This window comes from Gossypium hirsutum, chromosome A12 (assembly GCF_007990345.1).
Source record: "Gossypium hirsutum isolate 1008001.06 chromosome A12, Gossypium_hirsutum_v2.1, whole genome shotgun sequence".
Classification (NCBI taxonomy): Eukaryota; Viridiplantae; Streptophyta; class Magnoliopsida; order Malvales; family Malvaceae; genus Gossypium; species Gossypium hirsutum.
The window spans coordinates 24374388-24383525 of record NC_053435.1 but is presented as its reverse complement, the minus strand read 5'-3'; the positions used below and the strand labels follow the sequence as shown (position 1 = coordinate 24383525).

Sequence of the window (9138 nt, the reverse complement as noted above, 5' to 3'; positions counted from 1 at the left end):
ATATGTCCCTTATGGGGCTTACGAGGCCCAAAACATACATCCAGGGTGGTTCGGGACTAAACCGAGAACTTAAGAAAAACTTGGAAAATTCATGCTTTAATTATTATAAACTCATCACGTAATACCATAGCACATACATGCATAATTAAAATGGATTTACAACCCCATAATCAAAATAGGCCAGCACATACGGTTAAAGCCATATCACATACTCTAATATTTACACACCTATACATGCCATAGACCCAAAGTACTTGAAATCACTACACCAATAGCGTTAGCTCGACAGTGTGATAATATCTCCGGCGAACTCCAACTCGAGAAAACCTGGCAATCCTAGAGAACAAGGGAAAGAAGGGGGGTAAGCTTTACGCTTAGTAAGTTCTTAAGAAAACAATTAGCAGCTCATTTACATGTTTAACCAATGTTTACAATATATACTTAATTTTATGACAAGCTGTCTTCCTGAGCAATAGTCACTAAATTATTTATAACTAGAGCTACGAAACTCAAAATCAATTGCCGTTAATTTTCCCTGAAAATAGACTCATATATCTTCTATCCATAAAATTTTCAGAATTTTTGGATTGACCAATCAATACCATATTTTTCTTAAACTTTCTCCTGTTTCACTATTTTACTATTCTGACCATTCTTCACTTTGAATCAGATTTCTCATTGTACAGAATTCAAAACATGTTCTCGCTTATTTCATTTGAAACTAAACTCATTAAGGAGTCTAATCATATAAATTTTATTTTATAACCATCATTGTACAATTTACAATGATTTTCTAAATACAGAACAGGGGACCTCGAAGTCATTTTGACTCTGTCCCACGCCACTTCAAATATCTCATTATCGGCAATTATTTTGCTTACATATTTTCTTTTATAAGAAACCAGACTCATTAAGCTTTCATTACATAATTTATTTAGCCTCTAACTTAACTCCCACTATTTATGGTAATTTTCCAAAAATCATGTTACTCTGCTGTCCCAAGCAAATTTATTACAATCTACTCTTTCACACATTCTTTGCTTTCATATTATTTAAACATGTATATCATGTAATTCAAGATTGAACTTATATAACATAGGCATTTAAAATGCTTCACTATCAACTTTAATTCAATCAAAACGAACAAAATACAATATCATATCCACATTTAATTTTTCATGATCATAATCACATATAACAATCATATACTTCCACATAACTTCACAGATTTACCGAATGTATCACGATCACATTTATAGTTGTAACACTTATTCACATATGCATCACTTTATACACTTGTAATTCAATCCAAATCAAAATCGCATACGAGTACATAATACGTACCTGGCCCTCATAATGTAACATACATAATCAGTAGTAGTTTACCTCGAACATTCAAATTCATAATCTTATTCGAATCATCGGCGTTAAGCCTGCTAGGTTTAAACCCCGAATTCAATCACCAACATAAAGCCTACGGGACTTTAAGCCCGATTATAGTACCAGTACGAAGCTTGCGGACCTTAAGTCTGGATATAGTACCAGCACGAAGCCTGCGGATCTTAAGTACGGATACAATTCCAGCACGAAGCCTGCGGGTCTTTAAGCCCGGATACAATTCCAGCACGGAGCCTGCGACCTTAAGTTCGGATACAATTCCAGCACGAAGCCTGCGGACCTTAAGTCCGGATATAGTACCAGTACGAAGCCTGTGGGTCTTTAAGCCCGGATACAATTCCAGCATGAAGCCTGCGGACCTTAAGTCCGGATACAATTCCAGCACGAAGCCTGCGGACCTTAAGTCCGGATACAATTCCAGTACAAAGCCTGCGGACCTTAAGTCCGGATATACATCAAATATCATGCATATTTAATCATTCAACATATCACATTAGTAGTCATTTGCTACATTTGGATATAAGCTCCATATGAATACCGTCATTTACATTTCAGTTCAAAAGTCATACATAAATATCACATATCCATTTCACCATTCAAGCTTAACCCATAGTGACCATTCGACTATAAGTCATATACATAAATTATTTATCACACAACTTAATTCAAGTAGAACCAAAAGGTCACAATTCATCTAATATACACATATCAAGGCATCATCAATTATATACTAAAGGTGACTACTCAAAACTTACCTTGGATTTTATCGAATAACTACAGATTGACTAATCGACTAGTTTCACTTTCCCTTTATCCAAAATTGGCTCCTTATGCTCTTGAGCTTGAATTACACAAATTTAACTTATTGTTAATCAACTAATCAAGCATTGTATCATGAGCATATTCGGCTTTCACACATTTTAAACATAGTAATAATCATGCACATTAAGCCAAAAGTGCAATTAATCCCATACACAAAAATATACGACACTTCACTTCCATCTACTTATATACACGTATCACATAAGACCATTTCATACTTTCTATCACCTAAACAAACAACAAATTTTCCAATTAATTTCTTGAGTCCACATTCGGCATCTATATCCACAAAAACACATTAGCCAATTACTATAAATCATCTAAACATTTTTCACTTAAATCACACATACATATCATGCTAGCACATAACACCATGATTTTGTCCTAATTTGGACAGCCAATAATTTACAGCATTACAGCAGGAAATTAATTAGTAATAAACTATCTTAAGTTCAATTTTAACTCCCTCATGCAGTAACCAGACAGCATACAAGTTAACTTCCAACATTCGGTCAAAGCATTTAAATAAAAGAATATGCATGCTGAATTTCCAGCATTTGGATAACATTTCAACTTGAAATTTTCCAGCCTTTCACCTTCAATATTTCGAATATTCAAAAGCAAAAAGAAGAGTACAACTAATCAATTAAAATTTTTTTTAACATAATTCAAGGTATATGTTCAACTAAATATTCATGTTAACTTATAATCAATAAGGTATTAAGTAGAAAATAAAAACATTATTAGCATGCATGCTATCTACATACAACAACCATTCAACTTCCATCTATTATCAACCCTTAATACACAAAACATCAAAAACAACATCAAAGAAATATAAACATCCATGACCGAATGTCATCTTCATCCATTTACAAAAATTTTGCCATGAGCTGACTTCTATACTTGATGACCACTCCAAATATACAAGGATTTTCAATGAAAGAGCATTAAACATACCTTAATCTATACATTCACCATAGTCGAATGCCTTAGCTTCATTTCCTTTTTCTTTTCTTTATGGTTTTCGGTAAAAATGCAAGAAAGGATGGGTGTAACTTTGTTTTTATCACCATTTTCTATTATATTTCATTTTAATAAGCCAATTACTAAATTAATCTTTGTAATTTAATATCAAAACCTTTTAATGGTGGTCCATTACCGTCCAGTTACCTATATAGTGGCCAAATATCATTTAATAACTATATTTCTTCTTTCTTTCTCAACATTTGGCAAGCACAAGGCAAGGATGTATGGCTTCCCCTTTTTTTATAATTTAAACCATTAACTATTATAATATAATATATAATGCATATATGGCTATTCAACCATCATCATGGCCGGCCACTTACATAAAAATGGGGAATTTGACATGCAAATCCCCATATTTTAAGCCATGCAATATTTGACCACTACACTTCAACCTACCACAATTTCAATATTTTTCACATAAGTCTTTTTTAATCAATTTCACACTTAAATGACAAAAATCAAAGCATGAAATTTTCACACATGCACTTTCACTTATAATAGGCATAGAATATAACACTTAATTATTTTTGCGGTCCCAAAATCATTCCCGACTAGGGTCAAATTAGGGCTATCACAATACCCATAGGTGAAATGTGTTTATTTTGTTGTTTTATAATAGAACATGAGGTTTTAAATTATGTTAGAAAACTTGTGCTACTCGGTTTTGAGTGAAAACGAGTAAAAGGGCTTAATCGGTAAAAATACCTAATAGTCATAAGTATATGTTAGAGTGAGAATTTGATGTTGCCATAGAAGGGAAAAGTGATCAGCATGTCATAAAACATAAGAATAAAGGATGAAGTTTAATTCTCGAGCCTAGGGGCAAAAGTGTAAATATGCAAAAGTTTAGGGGCAAAATTGTAATTTTTCCAAAGTTTGAGTTAAGGACTGTTTTGAATAGTACATTAATTAAGTAAGTAAAATATGATGTTTTAGATCCCGAAAAACGAGATTTGAACCTAGAATGAGAGAAAAATCAAAAATTAGGAAAGTTGGTAAAATGGTCGTTTTAGTATCGAGGTAAGTTCATATGTATAATAAGCATTAATTTATGCATGTTTCAATGTAAAATTGATATATTCATTATGATTTCTGAGGTGTTGAAAGTATGTAAGTTGGTATGATAATAATACAGCAATAATGCTATAATTTATATTTGAAAGTTAAATTTAGTGAATTAATTGGATTATATTAAATTAAATGATTATGGTGCCAAGTTTATGAATTGATTTAAAAATATGTCTATGGTACATGAAGTGCATTGAATTATCATACATAAATGTGATTTTTATGATTATGGATATTATGGGAAATTGTAAGTTCATATGATTTTTAATAAGGCAATGTGTAATTTAATGTTATTGCCTTGATATTAAATGAGATGTAAGTTTATATGTGAGTAATACATCAATATTACTTGTATTATGATATTTTATAATAATATTGGAAATATGTTTGTGGATAATTACTTGATTGGTGAAATTGTTGGAAATGAGAGAGAAATCCCGGTTGAACCTTCGGAAAGATTGGATGATACAGATAGTATGTAGCTAGGTCACATGTATGGTGCTGAGTGCACATCATGTGTACAAGAGAGCTACAAGACATTATGATGTAGCTAGGTCGCATGGGTGATACTATGTGTACACCATGTAGACAAGAGAGCTACAGGATATATGTAGCTAGGTCGCATGCATGGTTCCAGGTGAAGGATACCATGTAGACAAGAGAGCTACGAGATAAATTGGCTAGGTCACATGGGTGGTACTGAGTGTTCACCATGTGTACAAGAGAGCCGAACTATATGATGGGTGGAGCTATGTACTGAAACCACCAAGTATCGAGGATTGATCTGAAGTGTTCAACGGGAGACTCTCTATGCATTGCTTTGTGAGTTTTGTGATGAATAAGTGCAGGAACTTGATTATGTGAATGATGTGTTCATTAAATGACAAGGATGTGGTGAGGTTATAAACAAGTAAGTTATACATGAGGATGATTTTATGGTGACCTTGTGATCATGGGCCTATACTTGTGATGTATGAAATGTGGTGAAAATGATTCGTGATATGTATGTTAAAATGAGGTTAATACAAAGAAAGTGTGAAAGAGTGAATTAACAATAAAATTGTTTTGGATAGTAGCAGTGACGTGATTTTGAAAAATCACCAAAAATAGTAGAAATTGAATCAGAGACTGAATGAATATCAAATTAAATCTTAATAAGTCTATTTTCATATAAAAGAAACAGAGAAAGAAAATGAGTTCTATATTTTGTGATATTTATGTTTTTGTGAGACTGGTTCAGAATGATTACGTAATCCCCTATTCTGACTTTGGAAAATCACAAAATTTTTTATAAAAATAATTAGAGGCTTAACTTATATTTTTCAAATCCCTAATGAGTCTATTTTCAAGATAAATCAACAAGAACATTATCCGAGTTCTGTACTGTGAGATAATTAATTTTTAGTGAAGAGATGTCAGAACTATCAGAAAGTGAAACAGGGGAAAATTTAATGAATAAACTGTACTAATTGGCTAAACCAAAAATTATGAAAATTTTATGGTGGAAATATATGTGAGTCTAGTTTTATGGGAAATTTGCGGATCTTAATTTGGAGCTCTTTAGCTTGAATTATAAATAAGTAAGTGACTATGACTCGTGTGGACAGTTTGATGTGAGCATTTATTAGTAAATTTTGAAATCGTACTTACAAGAATGCTATATACAATAAGGATGTGGAATGGAGAAGAGGAAGAGGAAAATAAATATATGTGGAATACATGGAAACTATGGTATATGAAATATTGATATAATGAAATAAATGATTTGTGTTTATAAGAAAACAGAAAGAGAATGATATGTATCATGACATATATATATGACTAGTCTAAATGTAATGCTTGTTGGGTATGGAGTTGAATTGATATGTTTCAGGCAAACATGTTATTTTGCGCATCTAAATTGTGGTATTTTATAAAGATATGATCTAGTTTTAAATATGAATGCTTGATGATTAATCTGAAGATATTTGGTAAGATGATAATCTTGGTATAAATGTATAAGTGGTACTATAATAAACAAGGTAAAATGAGTATGAGAGACACATGTATGATGACATACAAATGCTATGTTTGTGGTTTAATTGAGAATATTTAATCATTAAATGAATACCATGTTATATGCTTTTGATTTTGTATAAGTGTGTAAGAGATTAAGGTTGACCAGAGCTTGGAAAATAGCCTAGGTATATTCCACACAGGCAGAGACACGACCATGTGTCTTAGCCGTGTATGGAACACGACTTTGGGACTCGGGCGTGTGAACCCTTAAAGCATGAAATTTTCAAGATTTTCGTAAGTTCTCGGTTTAGTCCCGAACCCTTTCTAAAGTATGTTTTGGGCTTCGTAGACTCAAATAAGGGACTATGTGTAAGTGAATGAACATTTTGAAATATGAATGAAATTTTATGGCCCGTATTTTAGTTTAATGTTTGTATGTTTGTTCGATAACGCCTCATACCTTATCCCGGCCTCGGGTACGGGTAAGGGGTGTTACATATTTATAGTCTAAGATCGACTTACCTCTCTGTTGTATGATCATGGTGGTTCGAGGAGTTTATACTCCTCATTCCTGCTGTCAATCTCATCAAAATAAGGTTTTACTCGGGTGTTGTTTACCTTAAAAGTGCCAAACTTGGGATGACTCACCTCCACCGTACCGAATGGAAAATATTGAGTACCGTAAGAGGGATTTCCTCCTTCGATGTTGTAGTGACAATGTGGGGATCTGCGGCATCTAATAAGACCTTATCACCAACCTTAAGTTGATTTTGAGAGGTATCGAGCTTGTTTTGGCGTATTTTTGATTTGTCGGGTGTTCTTGGTTTGTGCGTCTGCCATTCATTGAATTCCTCAATTTGTAGTCTTTGATCTTCATAAACATGTCCTTTACTTGAGAATGACTCGTGTACTTCCTTCAGACTTATCTCCTGCAAAGTGGTTTGTATCATGTGGTTAGTTTTAGTAGAATGATTTAAATGATCACCTTCAATTCCTAATGTGTTGCTAGAATAACGAGCTTGAAGGGTGATTGTTTCGTCTCCCACTCAGAGTGTAAGTTCACATGGGCCAACATCAATGATGGTTTTAGCAGTTGCTAGAAAAGGCCTTCCTAGAATTAAGGGAGTGTTGCTATCCCCTTCTATGTCTAGAATAATAAATTCAACGGGAAATATAAATTTTTCGATTTTAACTAGCACATCTTTAATAATACCTCTAGGGAATCTTATAGTTTTATCTGCTAATTGAATGCTCATCCTAGTCTGCTTGGGTTTCCTGAGACCTAGTTGCTTAAACATTTTGTAAGGCATAACGTTGATACTAGCCCCTAGATCAGCTAATGCATGATTAACATCTAAACTACCAATTAAGCAAGGAATAGCAAAGCTCCCTGGGTCTTTTAGTTTGTTAGGTAGTTTATTTTGGAGAATGGTCGAGCAAACTGCGTTCAACTCCACATGCGACGCCTCGTCCAACTTCTGCTTATTTGCTAAAAGTTCCTTCAAAAATTTCATTGTGTTTGGCATCTGCGATAGAGCTTCAATAAACGGTAAGTTAATATGTAATTTTTTTAAGAGTTTAAGGAATTTACCAAATTGTTTATCTGAACGGTCTTTCCTTGTCGCATTGGGGTATGGCACACGAGGTTTATATTCGACAGTCACTGGTTTGTTTGTATTTTGATCTACCTCACCTTGACCCTTACTTACCACAGTTTCTTGCCTCGGTTCTGGTTCAGGCTCAATGACTCCTTCGTCATCTTGAATATTAATTGCATTGAGTTATTCCCTTGGGTTAGGTTCGGTATTACTTGGCAAACTACCTTGTGGTCGTTCAGAGATTAGTTAGGAAAGCTGGCCTATCTAAGTCTCGAGCCCTTGGATCAACGCTTGTTGATTCTTAAGTGCTATCTCAGTGTTCTAAAAACGGGTTTCTGACACTGATATGAACTTTGATAGCATCTCTTCAAGATTTGGCTTCTTTTCTTGTTGGTAGGGTGGTTGTTGGTAGCCCGGAGGATGTAGTGGTCTTTGATTTCCTTGACCGCCCCACGAGAAAATTGGGATGGTTCCTCCAACCTGCATTATAACTGTTACTATATGGATTGTTTTGAGGTCAAGGATTATTACCCATGTAATTTAATTGCTCGTTATCCATGTTGTGGCCGTAAGGTTGGTATTCTAAATGGTTTATTCCACCGCTACTTGCTTCACACTGCATTACTGGGTGAACCTATGAAGAATTAAGAAAACTATCAATCTATTTATTTAAGAGTTCTATCTGATTAGAGAGCATGGTGACCCAATCGACGTTATAAACGCTAATTGTTTTCGTTGGCTTTGTACTCATAACTTGCCACTGATAGTTATTCAGTGACATCTCCTTTACAAACTCATAGGCATCTTCTAGTGTTTTATTGTTGATGGTTCTGCCGGCAGCTGCGTCAACCATTTGCCGAGTCAAAGGATTCAGACCATTGTGAAATGTTTGTAGTTGGAGCCAAAGCGGTAACCCATGGTGAGGGCACCTTCTCAGAAGGTCTTTGTGTCTCTCCCATGCATCGTAGAGTGTTTCTAAATCCATCTGCACAAAAGAAGAGATACCATTGTGTAATTTAGCCGTTTTAGTCGCGGAAAATATTTTAGTAAAAATTTTTCAGTCATTTGTTCCCAAGTAGTAATTGACCCTCGTGGTAAGGAGTTCAAACACTGTTTAGCTTTTTTCATTAATGAAAAGTGGAACAACCGAAGACGAGTGGCATCATCAGAAATGCCATTGATTTTAAATGTATCGCATAGTTCTAAAAAGTTGGCTAAATGA

The 9138-nt window shown here is 34.1% G+C and overlaps 1 non-coding gene across 1 annotated transcript; it reads left to right on the top strand.

Annotated features, from left to right (window-relative positions):
* Positions 1 to 8827: 8827 nt before the first annotated feature.
* Positions 8828 to 8933, top strand: LOC121212092 (small nucleolar RNA R71). The gene has a single exon (XR_005907302.1). It is a non-coding gene; the product is annotated as a small nucleolar RNA R71 (small nucleolar RNA).
* The last annotated feature ends 205 nt before the right edge of the window (positions 8934 to 9138 follow it).